General features: G+C 66.5%; 2 long non-coding RNA genes across 3 annotated transcripts; one reads left to right on the top strand and one right to left on the bottom strand.

Moving 5' to 3' along the window:
- The first annotated feature begins 1974 nt into the window (after positions 1–1974).
- Positions 1975–4355, top strand: LOC144298694 (uncharacterized). Of its 2 annotated transcripts, XR_013365628.1 has the most exons (3): positions 3089–3346; positions 3574–3953; positions 4341–4355. It is a non-coding gene; the product is annotated as an uncharacterized LOC144298694 (long non-coding RNA). The 2 variants fall into 2 exon arrangements; XR_013365627.1 differs by lacking the exon at positions 4341–4355 and having other exon boundaries at positions 1975–3346; positions 3574–3844.
- Positions 4356–4767: 412 nt separating this feature from the next.
- Positions 4768–7606, bottom strand: LOC144298696 (uncharacterized). The gene is made up of 3 exons (XR_013365630.1): positions 7055–7606; positions 5518–6910; positions 4768–5133 (listed from the first exon to the last, which is right to left on the bottom strand). It is a non-coding gene; the product is annotated as an uncharacterized LOC144298696 (long non-coding RNA).
- Positions 7607–16306: the final 8700 nt, after the last annotated feature.

The following is a 16306-nucleotide window of genomic DNA, read 5'->3' as shown; positions in this document are numbered from 1 at the left end:
GGGAAGAAGATCCGCTGCCTTTGGGGGGTCGTAAAGGGGTCAGAGGCTCCAGGGTCGGCCCCACACGCTGTTGTCAGCCTGGTGTCCCTGTGTCAGGAAAGAGATGGTGCCGCCGAGCCTCACCGTGGCATCGGGCGGCCGGGACAGGGGCGCACAGCGGGGCCGCCGCCGGGGAGGGGGCGTGTCGGCCTCCGAAGCAGAGGCGCCTCCGCTGCCGGCCACACAGTCAGCCTGGTGGCCCCCACCCGGCCTCTCTGGGCTGCGAGCTTTCGGGGCTCCCCGTTGATCACCCCTCGGCTGGTTCCTGAGCAGCCCCCTCGGGGGTTGGGTCCTCGTCAGTGTCTGGCAATGGCCATGCGGGCTGGAATAAGAGGGACTCCCACCCAGGAGCCACACTGTCCCCGGGAGAAGGGGCCGCAGGGGACGAGGGGCGCCAGGGTTGGGGCCTTTCCACCGGGCTCTGCATTGCTGGGAGCGAGTGATGCGACGTGTGGTCACGCGGAGGCGTTGGGAAGTTTGGTGACACTCTGGCCCCGACTGTCTACTGCACTAGCCCGAGCAGGAGGGAGCCTTGAATCACATCGAGGTCGGGAACTGCCAGGCGTGGCTGTGGCTTCCCAGGGTGGGCCCTGGTTACTCCTTGGGCCAGTCCCCTCTGGGGACGTTGCCAGGGGCCACGGCAAGGGGGCAAGGCTGGGTGGCAGCCTCGGCACCGTGTGCCCAACTGCACCGTGCACTCAAGCTTCCGTGGAGGTGGTCCCGTGTGGGGGGCAGGTTCTGCGCCTGTTGGGATCCCTGTGTCCAGAGAAGAGGGGGACGCTGCCTGGCTTCCCTTCCGCAGAGACAGACACTGGGTGCCTGGCACCTACCGCCCCGCCTGGGACTTGGAGCACGGTGCCCGCATGTCGGTCGTGCATGTAGCTCCGGAGAGAGCTGTCCTGTCCCCACGGGGGTGGGTTCTCGTTGCTGGGTGCCTTGCGCGTCTGGGCACTTCCAAGACCCTTGATGGCCTGTCCCCGTTGCTGGGCCGGACCATGATGTCCAGTCCTGGAGGCGGCCGGCCCCTGATGTGGGGCGTTGCAGGGCATGCCCCTCCCCTGGGGGTGAGACAGGCCAGGTCCCTGGTGCTGACGCCCCCCAGCGAGACCCAGGTCAATCCTTCCGTGCCTCGCTCACTCGCTCTGCGACCTCAGGCAGTTGTTCCACCCTCTCTGAGCCTTCGACTCCAAACCCCTTACATCAGCGAAGGCCCCCTTCCCGACCTAACGTCCTGGGGGTGAAGGCCTCGCGGGACCAGGAGAAACCAGGAGGGCCATGTGCTAAGTGACACAGGGAGTGTGGTCACCTGGGGCTGCTGGCTCCAGTCACACGCCTGGGCTGTGCACACACACGTGCATGTGTGTTGGTGTGCCTCTGCACACGGCTACACATGCACGTGTATCTGAAGGCAGGCACATAGTGGAGCATGTCTGTGCCTACGTATGTGCGCGTGTGCGTGTGGGTGTTTGGAGTGTGCATGTGCTCGGCCCTGTGTGCATGCGTGTGTGTTGGGTGCATGTGTGTGTGCAAATACTCGCATGTACACAACTGTGTGTGTGCACCTGCTGCAGTGAGCACCTCTGCCTTCCTGTTGGCCCCCGAGGGCTGGGGCTGACACCCCAAGTATAACAGACACGGCGGCGCCGACACCGGGCTGCTGGGGTCTTCCGGGGGAGCTGAGGGGCGGGGCTCACACACCCCTGAGCGTTCCTTGGAGGGCGGACACACAGGCCCTGCACGGGCGTGAGTAACGTGCATACCCCTGGCCACGCGGCAGGCTCATGAACCTTTTGTCTCCACCAAAGGGCAGAATGAAATATATATATATATATTTTAAAAGATTTTATTTATTTATACACGAGACACACAAGGAGAGAGAGAGGCAGAGACCCAGGCAGAGGGAGAAGCAGGCCCCATGCACCGGGAGCCCGACGTGGGACCCGATCCCGGGTCTCCAGGATCGCGCCCTGGGCCAAAGGCAGGCGCCAAACCGCTAAGCCACCCAGGGGTCCCAGGGCAGAATGAAATATTGTTTGATATCATTTTTAATAAAGAGAATAAATTAGGCCTAAGTACCAGGTGCATCTTTAAGCGGGGGTCGCTGCTCAGCACGCGTGGGCATTGCCCGGCGGCCTCCGGCAGGCTCGGGTCCGGGGCCCCTCGGCTCCCATGACTCTGGGCATCCCCAGCACCCCGGGTGGCACCTGCTGGGACAGGGCGCGGTTGCCGGTCACAGGCTGAGCCCCCGGTGCCGCCCCCGCCCGCTGCTCCTTTTGTTTCTCTTTCTTGGTCAGAGAAATCCCCTGCGTGGTGCGGGTTGCTTCTTCGGGCGGGAATGAGAAGCGCCGTCTTCAGCGGGAAGCAATGCCGTCACCCCGGGGAGGGCCTGCGGGCACCCAGCGCGGGACACCGCCAGGGGCAGGGCAGGCCCGGCGAGCGGCGTCGGGCTGAGCTCCCTGGTTTATTCCTCTGTGTGGCCTCTTCGTGTTTTGTGGGAGTAAAGCAACCCTTAGGTTTATTTTGTTCAAAATTGTGGTGAAAATATCAAGCGTGCAGAGACCCCAGCCTGGGGCTGTGTGATCCTGGCACATCCTGGCACATCCTGGTTTGCGCGGTGCCCCTCGTTGGTCTCCGGGGGGGGGGCTCGAGCTGTCCCCAACGTCCTGCGTCTGGTCCGCGTGGGGTCTTGACGCCCCGTCCAGGGTCCCTGAGAGGACCTGAGCCAGGAGCAGACTCCGGAGCCCTGGGGGGCGGGACCGAGAGCTGCCCCGGCGGGGGTGGGGGGGTCCTCGCTTTGCATTTCCCTGGGTTTGTAGGAATCCACTCTTGCCCGCGCGCACGCAGGGCGTGATTTAAGCAGACTTCAGAGATAGAAGAGAGAACAAGGTCATTGTTATTCCCGGGGTACAGATGTTGACTCTCCCCCCGTCCCCACTGCTGTCTCGTCGGTGACGGCATAAATAGGACGTGTCTCCTCACCGTCTCCGAGGGCTTTTGTGTTCCGGGACAGCAGCCTATTATGATGTCACGTGGCAGGACAGTAATAACCGCCCGCCAGGGAAGAGGCGCGCCGTGCGCCGGGGGAGCGGGCGCTCTGGACGGGCCCGGGGTGACGGCCTCCCCGCGCCAGGGGTTCGAGCCCCTACTGGGGCCCCGGGGGCGGGGTGGGGGGCTCTGTTGGGCAGGCCATGGCAGCAAGGGGCAGGGATCTCAAGGGTCCTGGGGTCAGTGGCATCGTGAGGTCACACAGCGCCACGCGGGACCGTCTTCTCTTCATGGACACAGAAAAGACGTGATGGCGCCAAAGGTAACTTCGAAGCCTTAGAGCTAATCCGGGAGAGAAGGAAATCTGGTCAACCTGACGACGGGTGGCGCCGTGGGGAGGGGCGCCGGGGCTCACAGGACACGGGGGGCCGGCGCCGGAGACCAGACAGGCCTGACCTCGCAGGCGGGGCACCGAGCGCGGAGGCACATGGTCAGCACGAGGGCGGATGTGGGAGGTTCCCGGGCGCAAGACTGAACCCACCGTTTCAGGTCCTGACGGCAGAAAGGAAGACAAACACCAGAAACCGCATCACAGTGAACATCGAAGCAGGAGCCACATCAGAATAGATACAAGGAGGGGCCGCCGGGGGCTCAGCGTTGGTGCCTTGGGCCCAGGGTGTGACCCCCGGGTCCCGGGATTGAGTCCCGCATCAGGGTCCCCGCAGGGAGCCTGCTTCTCCCTCTGCCTGGGTCTCTGCCTCTCGCTGTGTCTCATGGATAAATGCATAAATAAAATATTAAAGAGAAAGAATGAATACAAGGAGTGGAATCCAGTGATGGGGACGCTGTAGCCCAACCTGAGGAATTCCGATGCCCATGTGCACGCGGCCACGCCGTCGGCCCGGAGTGGACGGGACGCCATCGCAAAGGTGACGGTTTCCCTAGATTATCTGTAGATTCAGATCCACGCCGACAACATCCCGGGGGCGGGGAAGCTGACAACACGGGGACGGAGAGACCGACTTCACCAGCGGCTTCGGAAACGGACGATGGGAACAGAAAGCCCAGAGTGGGGCAGATGTACGTGCGGAGCCGACAGGGGCACCGTCTCTAGAACCTTCTCCCTGCCGGGGGTGGAGCGGCAGGCGCAGGTGCAGGGAGCAGGACAGGGTGAGGCGTGAGAGGGCGGGTCCTGCACGGGCCCGGGACGCCGCGCGTGTGGTCCGGGGAGCTGGCCCCGCAGCTCGCTGAGGGAAGCTCGGCTTCGCTGGCACAGAGGCCCACGCAGAAGTTAAATTTGTCTCCGCCTCGCACAGCGACCAGGCCGGGTGGACGCGAGGCCTGCGTGAGGAGACATCCAGGGACCGTGCAGGGGACCGTCTGAACGACCCCGCGGTAGGAAAAGCTTCCGTAAACATGAGCCCCGAGAGCACCAGCCGCCCGTGACAAGGTTGACGACATCATCGACTTAAAACGGCCCCGTGCTTCGGAAGACACCGCGCAGCCGAGACACGGTCACGCGCACGCCCGTGGGAGAGGTGAGAGCCAGCGCGCGAGGCGGGCGCCCGCTGAGCCCTGAGCCGCGCCGAGTCCACGAGAGCACGGAGGGACCCACAGACGTGGCTGCACGTCCCCCCGCGGGCAGCGCAGGTGTGGGCCCCGGCCCACCGAGTCGCGGGGTGGTGCGGGCTCCCGAGGGGTGCAGAGCACGCGGGCAGCCCTGGAGGCTACCCAGGGGTCCGCCGGCGGCTCGTCGGGCAGCGCACACCGTGGGGTAGGGGCGCCGTCACCCCCGCCCGCGGGAAGGGACCTCAGACAGTGCTCGGGGAAGGAGTCCGTCCCAGACTCGCGGGCAAAGCGGTTCTCCTTGGAGGGAGGTCAGGCGGGCGGCACTTATTTCGGGAGCCGCTAAAGGGAAGTGGGGATCCAGCTGCTCCGCTTCCGGGCGCACGTCCCCAAGAACGTGAGGCGGTGTGTCACACGCGGTCGACCGCAGCATCGCTCACGGTGAGCAGGACGCGGAGCAGGTGTCCGTCAGCAGAGGGTGGACAACCCAGCCCCAGGGAGGCGTCTGACACCTGCCACCACCTGGGTGGACCCGACGACGTCCTGCGCAGTGGGACCGGCCAGGCTCAGGGACAGACCCTGCCCGAGTCCACTCACACGAGGGCCTAATGTCACATTCATGGGGACGGAGTGGATGGTGGGCGTCGGGCCTGGCGGGGGGCGTCCGTGTTTCCTGGGCCCAGTGCGCCAGTTGGGGAAGGTGGGAAGGTTCCAGAGATGGGTGGGCGGACGCCGTGCACCACGTGGTGATGTCACTGCACCGTGTGCTTAAAAATGGCTAAGATGTCAATCATGTGTTATGTGTATTTTACCACATTTTTTCAGTTGACGGGAAAAAAGAAAGTGGGGAGTAATGGTTAAAACAGGTGGAGGTTCTGTGTGGAGGGAGGGCCACAATCTAGTCCCGGGTGTTTGACTCGTACTTACTTAGAAGCATGTACTTCAGGGGCCCCCGGGGGGCTCAGCAGGTGAGCACCTGCCTCCGGCCCAGGCCGTGACCCTGAGGTCCCGGGATCGAGCTCTGCGTCGGGCTCCCTGCATGGAGCCTGCTTCTCTCTCTGCCTCGGTCTTGGCCTCTCTCTCTGGGTCTTTCCTGAATAAGTAAATAAAATTTAAAAGAAAAAAAAGAAAGCAGATACTTGTACACCCTCGTGTGCGCCGGGACATTCCATGGTACACGGTGAGCAGAGCAGGAGCCCACCTTCGCCCTGCGGGAGGCTCTCTGCGGGCTCAGCACGCCGCGAGGTCTCGGGGAGGAAGACGCGGGGACCCAGAGCCGCCTCCTGCCGGGTGCGAGCCCGAGGCTCCTGGGCCGACGGCAGCTGGACCCTCGGCTGTGGACTTGTGATCTCGAAGGCGGAAGATTTGCTAGTTTCTCGGATTTTTGTGAGGCAGTGACAGCGGCCGACACGCAGGAGCGCGGTCTGCTGCTGGGAGTAATGTTGTTACGGTGGCGCAGAAGCGAGCGCGGCGCCCACGCGGGCCCAGCCTGTCTGGTGCTCTGCTCCCCACCAGCAGCTCCCGGCCGAGCGGGACCCCACGCCGCCCCCCGTAGCTCCCGCCGCCCCGTGAGTCACGTTGCCCCGGGCGATGAGCGACACCCACGCGGGGTTACCCACAGAAGCGCGGCGTCTCCGTCAGGGCCGGCCGTCCTGTGTCACGTGACACCTGCGTCACTGTGGGGGCACACGGGTGTCAGGGCCCCGAAGTCCCCTGTGCCACCGCGGATCTGTGTCCGCTCCAAGCGGGGATATGGGGCCGGGCTGTCGCATCTGGGGGGCATCTGGGCTGTGCTGGCCACGCGTCTGCGTCCTCATGGCTTCCTCCAAGGCTCGGCCGCCCGCGCCCACGCAGCTCCCCGGGATGGAAGCCCTACGCGGTGCCTCCGGGAGGTTGGGCAGAAATGGTCTCCGGGTCTCTGCTGGCTGATGGCCCTGGAGCAGGTGAGGGGTCGGGCCCACCTCACCTGCCTGTGGCCCGGGGGGTGCACTTGCCCCGTCTGTGAAGGAGAGGAGCCCTGATGGCTCGGATGCTCCGGCTCTGGGCAGGCGCTAGTCATGTTTTGCTGCTCGATCACTTCATCCAAGGCTGCGACAACCCTGGAGCTCCCCCCCCACCCCCCATGAGATCTGCGGGGGAGAAGATGCGGAGGCCAGCCCTGCGCTCAGGGAGCGGTGGGGCTCTGCCCTCCTTCACCTACATCTAGAAAGGGATGGGGGCGCCCGAGTGGCTCCCTCGGTCAAGCAGCCAACTCTTGATTTTGGCTTAGGTCGTGATCTCAGGGTCGTGAGTGCCATCCCCGAGCTGGCCTCCGCGGAGCCTACAGAGAGAGAGAGAGAGAGAGAGAGAGAGACCACGCTATAGGGAGGGAGGGAGGCAGGGAGGGAGGTAAGGGGGAGGTAGATAGGGAGGGAGGGAGGGGGGAGGTATTTAAAAGGCCAGTGCCCCGATCCCTCCAGCGTACAAGGGGCTCTTTCCTGTCTCCTTCTCCGTCAGGCCGCGTCCCCTTCGTCCCATTCTCCGGACCGTAGCCCACGTCCACTCAATGCAAAACCAACTCCCCCAGCATTAAGGCTGCAGAGGGCGATGCCTGAAGCTCCTTCATCTCGGAGAACTTCGTTTCCCATCCGGGGCCGCGGGGCCGTGATTCACAGGACTTACGTGTCGAGGGGGGAGCCCCCGTCCAGGGCGAGGCTGGACCCGCGGCGGGCGGGCGGCTGCTGACAGTGACCGCTACCGCCAGCCCTGTGTGCCGCCGGCGGGGGATCGGTGGGGCCAGCTTGGCCAGGCTAACTCGAGACACCCCCTGGCCCCGCAGGCGAGAACCGCCAGTCCGCTGTGCAGGTGCGCGTGCCCCCGAGCCCTCCCGTAGCGGGGCCACGCCGCGGCCCGAGGCCCACCTGTTTGCACTCTCCCGGGGGGGCACCCCGAATCTGTCTCCGCCGCCCGCAGGCCCATCTGACGCAGGTGCGGGGAGCTCGCGGCGCAGGCACAGCCGCCGAGAGCCACCAGGGGGGATGGCCGCTGCGGCAGCACGTGTGTTGCCCAAACCTGACGAGCCCAGCGAGCCCGGGCTTCCTCCCACACGGCTTCCCACGCGGCTGCCGGCTGCCGGCGCTCCTGCTCCCGGGCGTCCCGGGTCTGTGTGCTCCTCACGCAGCCCCGTAATCTCGCTGGGCATTCCTGGCCGCTCCCAGATCCCTGCCCCACCCCGGGCGCCCGTGGACCTCCCCGCCAGGACGGCCCCCGTGACCCCCTGCCCACATCGTTCCATCTGCCCCTTGACTCAGCTCTGCTTCGCGGCCGCAGCCTCCATCCCCGCAGCCCCCTGCCCACGGCCTCTCCGTGCGGCCGCCCCCTGGCAGTCCCCACGGGGACCTCCTCCCTGCTGCCCCCGACCGCCTGTGCCCCCCGAGGGGCCACTCCCTGAGGCGCTCGAGCAGGGACCTGCAGGCAGCTCGGGAGACGCCAGGCAGAGCTGATGGGCTTTGTCTGGACAGAGCAGGTGGCGGGACAGGGCGGCCGGAGGCCACAGCTCCCTTAGCAGGGGCCGCGTTGCATGTGACGGGGCGCAGGGCCTGCCAGCCCAGGTAGGCCTCCGCCCCCCGCCCTGTGTCAGGGGCAGAGGGACACAGAGGTACAGCCGCTGGGAGCTGGGACCCGTGCAGGTGGGGACGGGCCTGTGGGGAGAGGGTGCGGGCAGGTACTGGGGGGCCAGGGCGCCTGGGGCTGCATCAGAGACCTTGGCCCCCAGCTGAGAGAGGCATTTGTGATGCTGAGGCACTGACTGTCCATCCGTCTGTCTGCCCTCTGTGCTCACCGCCCCCTCCTGGCCTTGTGGATGCGTCGTCCCGGCCCGGAGTGTTGCCAGAGCCAGGGAGGCCCGATTCCCCGCCAGAGGGTCTGCCACCCCCTCCCCGAGCGCCTGTGCTGGGCTGCCTGCCCACATCACGGGCTTTGTGACACGGCCCGGGGCTGGGGACGGCAGAGACCAATTCCCTAGTGTGGAGCCCAAGACGCGGGGTGGGGAGGGGGCCGAGGCGGGCAGGCGCTGGCCCCATTTCCATCCCGATTCTGGAGGGGACGCTCTGCGGGGAAGGATCCAGCGGGCCCAGGGCACCGGCTAACACAGGATAAGGTCGAGTCGGGTCTGGGACGCAAGAGGCCGGTACCGTGAGGACGCCTGCGCCGGATTTGGCGGACCACGGAGACGGGGACGCGCCCTGGTCTCCCCGGCGTTGCCGGCGCTGCCCATTTTCAGCGCTAACCGGGCGGCCCCAACGGGCAGGGCCTGCTGTGTGCGGAGCGGCCAGGCCCCTGCCCCAGTCAACCTGCGGGTGGGCTCCGGGAGGCCGGTCCTGCGGCAGGGGCAGAGGGCGGATGGGAACCAGCGGGTGGCCCCGAAAACTTCCGGGCCAGGCTGGGACCCTGAGGCCACCGTCGGGGCCACACCAAGACGTGTGGCACCCTGGCACCCTGAAGTGGGTGTGCACAGACCTGAGCAGGGACTGAGCTTGGGGCCAAGCAGCCGGACCCTTTGTCCCGGGTTGGTGACAGAAACTGACCTGGCGAGTTTGTCACCTTCCTTCTGAGAAGTGTGTCTGCGTACAGCTGGGGTCACACGAGCTGGAAGGAAGGGCCACAGCCCCTCCTCATCCAACCCCAGAACCCGTGACTATGTGACCACATGTGGGCCTGGGGGGCAATCAGGGTCACGTGGCCCCAGAGGGGGGTGATTAGGGTCACGTGGCCCTGGAGGGGCTGATCAGGGACCCTCAGATGAGAGGCGATCCTGGACCACCCATGGCTGGACGTGACCACAGGAGCCCCTGCAAGGGAAGGGGAGCAGGACGGCCCGGATGTGCCGAGGGAGCAGAGGTGGGCGCGAAGCAAGGGAGGGGCTGTGCGGCCCGGCGTCTGTAGGAGCCGGGACAGGCGGGCACGGCCTCCCCGGGGGCTGGGAAAGCAGACCTGCCCACGCCGTGACGGGGGCCCCGGGGCCAGGCTGGGCTGCTGACCCTCAGAGCCAGGTGTGGACCCCCGTGGTTGTAAGCTCACGCTGTGTCCTCGTGGGTACGCTCGGTGCTTTGCTCCACGGGGAGGCATTCTCGGGAGCCCCGGCCGCGTGGACGGCTCGTGTGCCTGGTCCCCAGCCAGCGCCCGGCGGGGGGGGGGGTCCTCCGTCGGCTTCCGCTCAGGCCCCCTGTGAAGACGGAGCTCAAAGTCGGGTCTGAGGGCACCCGGGGACTTCTGGGTGGAGCAGCTGTCCCCAGGCCAGGGACTTCGAGGACACTGGAAGGCCCCAGAAGCTTCCATCTCTGCCTTCCTTTTGCACTTGGAAACTTTGATTCTAAAGCCAGAAAATGGGGGCCCCTGGGAGGCTCTGTCAGCGAAGGTTCCAAGTCCTGGCTTTGGCTCAGGTCATGATCTCAGGGTCGTGAGCTCAGCCCCGAGTCGGGCTCCGCGCCGGGTGTGGAACCTGCTTGGGATTCTCTCTCCCCGCACCTCCCCCACCCTCACGTGCACACGAGCTCTCGCTCGCTCTTTCTTGCTCTCTTGCTCTTTCTCTCTCTAAAAAACAAAACCAACAAAGCCAGAAAACATCCTGATTGTTTTGAAAGATTGAAAGATGAGACCATTCCAGCTGCAGAACCGTCAGTAAAGAGCCCATTTGGACGGTGGGCTGTGGCCGGGGGCCCTCAGTCAGACCAGGGTCCCAGAACTGGGAGGACGGGAGTGCCCAGCCCCCAGGGCTTCACCCCAACCTGGGCACCGGGTGGTACCTGAGCATGTGTGTGTGTGTTTGACACGGGGGTTGGGGGGACTCTAGGGGCAGACGCAGAACCAGGCCCATCCACAAGCCGGCACCGGCCCTGGCCAGTGTGAACCCCGCTTCTGACCGTCCGGGGGGAGGGCTCCTGAGCCGGGTGGCTTCCCAGGCCTGGGTGCAGCCCCCGGCTTGGGGGCTTGCTCTACCCCAGGGCCTGAGGACCACCGAGCGCTCCTCCCGGGCCTGCTGCAGGCTTCGGCAGCCATGGGCCCCGCGTTGGGCGGACCCCGCTCCCTGCCCCCCTCAGTTGCCTCTGCGCCGAGATGACCGTCCATGTGTCTGGACCAGATGTGCCAATGAGGCATCTGTGCAGACGTGCATTCTTGAGCGACACATGGGGTGGGGTGGGGTGGGGTGAGGTGGGGGACAGGTCCTCTCGGCTGTTCCAGGGAGTGGGCCCAGCAGGGGCGAAGGGTGGCGGGGTGGGGTTGGGGGCTGCATCCAGCCAGACTGCCACCTCCACCAGGACAGCCTCTGTGGGACCTGACCTGCCCCGGCCCTCCGCGCTCGTGGAGCGTGCTCAGGGGGCCGTTCCGGGGATGGACGACAGGAGTGTCCACCCGCTGTCCTGCGAGTGAGCGTGCTCTCCCAGCACAGCCCACTCCTGGGGGGCGGCGGTAAATCTGGGCCACACCGCTACGTGCTTCCAGGTCACCCCGTTCTGCGCCGCCTCCGTTACATAAACATCAAAACAGCTCCTGCCCCATTATCAAAAGGAGGGCTCCCTGCCCCGGTGCTAACCGTGCCAACTGCACTCGTGCACACGGGTGTGAACACAGCTGTGCATGCCCGCCCGCATGTGGCCACGTGCACAGGTGGGCCGCCCTGTCCGTGTCCGTGGGGCCGTGAGCCAGGCCCCCTGATGGGCAGTTGGTCCCGAGAGGGTCGTAGCCAAGCGCACATCACGTTCCAACGGCCTGGGGCCTGGACGCGGCTCCCGGCACCACGGCTCCGCTTCCTGAGCCAGAGAAGAGGCAGATTCCAGGAGTTGCCCTGACAAATCCGGCCCCTGCGGACGACGGGGCGCTTCGAGGACTGGCGGGGGGGGGGCTCCGGTGGTGACCAGGAGGGCAGCAGGCTTCACGGAAACGGGATCTGTGTGCTTTGGCTCTGCGTCTGGGCCCTGGGGGGTGCGGTGTCGGGGTCTCTGCCTTCTTCACCTGCTGTTTGTGCAAGGAAGGCAGGTGCAGGCGGCGACGCTGCGCTCCCGTCAGCACTTGGGGGCCCAGAACTTCGGGGTCCCCCCTCAGCTGCCCCAGCTGCCCTGGTTGCATCCCTCAATGCAAACGAGCACAAGCACCGGGGCTACCGCGCGCTCAGCCTGCACGCGCGGCTTCAGGGACGCCAGGTGGGCGGCGCAGCTCTCCACGATAGGGCCGCCCCCCCCCCCCGCCCCGCTGCGCCCCGTGGCGCCCAGGCCCAGCAGCCCTTCAGCCAGATGGAGAGGACGAGCCACTTGTGTGTGCGCATGACGGTGTGCGAGCAGATGTGTGTACACGTGTGTCGACCTTCTTTCCAAGGGAGAGCTTCCCGAAGGACACACAGGCCAGCAGGGCCCAGAACAGCCCGTGGCCTGTCCTCAGGGAGCGGCTGTGCCGGCCCCGTGGAAGGAAGGGAGCTCCCAGCGGCAGGTTCCGGGGCCGCCCCCGGGTCCCCCGATGCCCCCAGCTGCACCGCGGACATCAGGCTCAGCCTCGTCTTCAGACACACAGGGCGAGTCACCTCGGAGTCAGAGTGGGCTCTGCTCGGGAGAGCACCACGTGGACCGTCCTCAGGGAGAAGGGGTGGCCCCTGGGCTGCCGTGGGGGGTGTCTGTGCCCAGGGACCCGGCCCATGGGGCCCTAACCGGGGGATGCAGGGCGGCTCCTGCCTGGTCCTGCCCTGGCCACCGGAGCCCACAGCTCTACCCACCGCCTGGCCAAGGTGTCAGGGGACGGGGTGGGACTCACGTCTCCACCCCAAGTGGTTGCATTTCAGGCACTAGAGACGCGGGTTCCACTGACGGGGGGGCAGTCTCCTGGGGTCTCTTTTTTCTTTTTAAAGGTTACTTTTAATCTCTATACCCAACGTGGGGCTCAAACTCATGACCCTGAGATCAAGAGTCGTGCAGTCTCACAACTGAGCCAGCCGGGCCCCCCGCTGGGGTCTCTCAAAGGAGTTCACGAAACAAACCCCATCAAAAGAGCCTCAGGTCTCTGGCTGCAATGGTGTCCGGAGGCCCCCTGCCCCATGGTAGTGGGGACAGAGAGGGCGGGGGCAGTGCTGCCCCAGGACCTAGTGTCCTTGAGAGCTAGGGGGGCCTCGGGAGAGGGGACAGCACCTGCCGGCAGCTGGGACATTCCCCCGACTGCCTGGTCGCCTGGGGCGCATCGTGGCAAGGACCCCAGTGACTCAAGGGCTGCAGGAGTCGGGTGGGCGCCTTGCCGGTCCTCCGGCTGTCCCTGTGGCACCCAGGAGACAGGTGCAGAGGTGAAAAGTAACTTCCCCAGGACTGGGGTTTGCAGGCGAGCACAGCGAAGTCCAGGGCCTGACGACAAGCCCCAGACCCTGAGCCGGGTGAGGGCAGGGGACCAGGAGGAGGGTCTGGTGGGAGGGGAGGTGGGCTCAGACAGGACATGGGACTGGGCCGGCGACAGTGGGCCCTTCCGATCTCACCATCTCATGCAGGAGACAGCACCTGGAGGTCCTGGGACGCGCAGGCCCTCGGGCTCCAGGCAGGAGGGTGGGGTCCCTGCAGAGGACAGGGCCTCCTGCACTGGACGAGGCAGCCTGCATGGGGGTCTCCCCAGCCAGCCCCCCGCCCCGGCCTCGTGCCATCAGGAGGAGGAAGGGGAGGTGGGCAGGTGAGAGCTTGCCAGGGGTGCCTGGGGTTCCCACAGCAGGCTGGCCCAGGGCGCTGGCCTCTGCGGCTTGTGCCAGTTCCTCACCTTGGTGGAGGTGGGAGAGGCAGGGAGGAGCCCAGGGACACCCTCCCCCGTGCTGTCCTCCTCCTCCTCCAGCTGCCCCGGGGCCAGCAGCCTCACCAACAGTGGACAAGGTGGCTTTTCAGGCTGGTGACAGAGGGGCTGGCACGGATGGCCTCGCTCCGTCTCGGGAGCGTCCGATTGTCGCTGTCGCCGGGGTCCGGGATGGTCAGCTGGCCCTGCAGGCTGCTCCAGCACTCTGAGCTGTGAGCCATGGACAAGCAAGGCCACGCGGCCCACCGGGCAGGGTGGGGAGTCCCCTCGGGGCCCCGGGCACCCACCCACCGTCGCAGCGCCGTGCCTGGTGTCCCAGGGAGGTCCGAGGGCCGAGGGCTGCCCCGTCCGGGGGAGCCGCCTCGCCTGGCCCTGTGGCTGCAGAGCCACCCCACGTCGAGGACTCGCGGCAAAGGTAACCGTGTTCACAGGAGGTGCCGCCGGAGAGCAGAGCCACTAATGAGGTTGGTGAGAGGGTGGCCTCGTCTCATTAGCTCCGGCAGGCTGAGTCTGCCAGGGAGGAGCGATGAAGGAGATTGCTTTTTTTTAATTACTCTGTTAATTGATATAAAACAAAAAGGACTCAGATTAGTTGCATGCAATTAGCAAATTAATTCTCGGCAATTACAGACTTAATAATGGAGCGGCTCTGTGGTCACATGTTGGGCTCTGCGGCTTATTGATCATGTTTCTCTGAGAGATTTATGGAGAAGTCGTCCCGGGCAGCGGCGGACCTGGCCTGCGGAGGGGGACACCCGGGCTCTGCGGGCCGGGCAGAGGCGGCCTGTGAGTGCGCCTGCGGGGCGGGGGTGGGGGCTCTGGCCGCGGTCCCCTGGGGGGGTCAGCCAGCTACTCCGCTAGAAGGCAGAAGGGCCGAGGGCCTCAGACCAGGCAGCTGCTTGGCACGGGGACACGGGGCACCTGGGCGCAGGCGTGCACGGCCTCTGCGGGCCCTCTGGCACCCTAGTGCCTGGTGTCCACTCACCAGGTGTAAGGTGCCAGGTGAGCCGTCCCCAGGGTGCAGGTGACAAATGTATGCTGCCTGCAGAGACCATGGTGCTGGGGGTGGGCCTGGACTCAAAATTGGAAGCTGCAACCCCCCGGCCATAACCTCCAGGGCCCCCCCTCGCTGTCTGTGAAATGGGACGAAGGCCCCGTGCCTGGCTGGTGCCTGGCTGTGCGGGTTGGGGTCAGCAGGGCCGGCGCCGGGGCAGGCATTCCGAGGGCTCCGGCCTGGAGGGTCAGGGCTCGGGGGAGGAGCCGCGGGCCTGCCTTGGCCACGCCCCCGCCGCTCGGCCACGCCCCTCCCATCCTGGCCACGCCCCTGCCGCCTCGGCACCGCCTCGGCCACGCCCTCTACCGCCAGGCCACGCCCCCTGCTGCCCTGGCCACGCCCCCTATCGCCCGGCCACGCCCCCTGTCGCCCTGTGATGCCCCCACCCGCGTGTCCCACGGTCTCGCCTCATTCCGCTCCCCCAGCAGCCAGCCTGCGCCCCAAACCAGAATCCCCGGATCCCTCGGGGCTGCTCGTTCTCCACGGGCGGTGGGGATCTCAGCCTAGGTGTCCCCTGCCGGGAAGCCCTCCCGGACCATGTTCCCCTGCCAGGCTCAGTGGGCCTGTGACCCTCCACCAGGCTGCCCGTGTCCGGGGGCGCGGGTCGGTCAGCAGCCCGCGGGGCCTGCACCCCAGAGACCCGCTGTCCCTGCCGGAGCCTCGCTGGGCCAGGGGTGAGGCCGGCGCCCACCTGCCTGCATCTGCCGGGCTGTGGCTCCCCAGGCAGGTGAGCATAACCGCACAACCTCGCCTGCGACTTCTCAGACACCTGTCGTCATGGAGGATGACACAGTAATTGCTTCCAGATGTTGAGCCTGCCTGGCGAGCGAGGCAGCCCGACACGTCGTTGGGCGATTAAGTGGCAGAGGATCAGCGGGTGCCGCGGGATGAGAACCCACACCCCACAGCCGCAGGACTTCCTCCCAGCCCGGGGGGCGTTGTTGACTCGACCCCGGGGACCTCGCGGTGCTGAAAGCTGCGCGTCAGAGCCCGGGTCGGATCCATCGGTCTCATCGGGGCTGCTGCGGCCTCGGGGAGCATCCCCTTCCGTCAGGACCAGCTCGCTCGGCCCCAGGAAGCCTGTTCCGTGTGGCAGCTTTTTCTCCAGCTGGCGGTCCCCGCCCTGCCACCCCTGCGGGCTGGGGCGTCCCGGGACACCGGCTAACTCGGGCTGCAGATGCACAGACAGGTCCTCGGCCTGGAGCCCTGGTGCCGCACAGACGCAGAGCTTGGCCCGGGCAGGAGGTGACGCCTGTGCCAACCTGGTCCTCCCACCCAGGCCCGAAGCCTTCCTGGAGGAGGGGCGCCAGGATGGGACCGGAGCCCCTCCCAGGCAGCAGGCCGCCTCTGCTCCTCTCTCGTCCTCTCCCTCCAGGAAGGAGGCAGGAGGCAGCCTGCTCTTACTCTGTAAGTCCCGATGGCCGGGGCACCTTCTGACTGGGGCCCAGGGCGGGAGGGGCCTCGGGGCCCCGATTCCCCCGACAGACCCCCTCGGTGCTCCTTTCTCCGAGCACAGGCTGGATTGCGTGGATGCCGACATCTCACCCGGAGCCTGGGAGAACAGGGAAGGGACTTCATCCTCCTCCAGGAAACTGCATTCACCTCAGCCGCACCCACGCGTGTGGTTAGGTGTGACCTTCAGTAAACAGCACCGTCCACTCGGAGAGCCCGCACCTGGCCGGGCGCCCGCTGCAAGTGTGGCCTCCAGCCCGCCCGTCGGGGGGTCGGCCAGCAGAGCCGCCCTGTGCCCTGCGTGTGGGCCAGAGGTCACCGTGCAAGGCACCCTACACACCCCCTGGCCCCACGCCCCTCGTGCCCGGAGTGTCCCCTCCTGAACTGTCCGCAGGGGGATGCTGACCAACTCTGATTGGATCC

Source organism: Canis aureus, chromosome 26 (assembly GCF_053574225.1).
Source record: "Canis aureus isolate CA01 chromosome 26, VMU_Caureus_v.1.0, whole genome shotgun sequence".
Classification (NCBI taxonomy): domain Eukaryota; kingdom Metazoa; phylum Chordata; class Mammalia; order Carnivora; family Canidae; genus Canis; species Canis aureus.
Note: the sequence above shows the minus strand (reverse complement) of the source record. Positions and strands in the feature narration are given on the sequence as shown.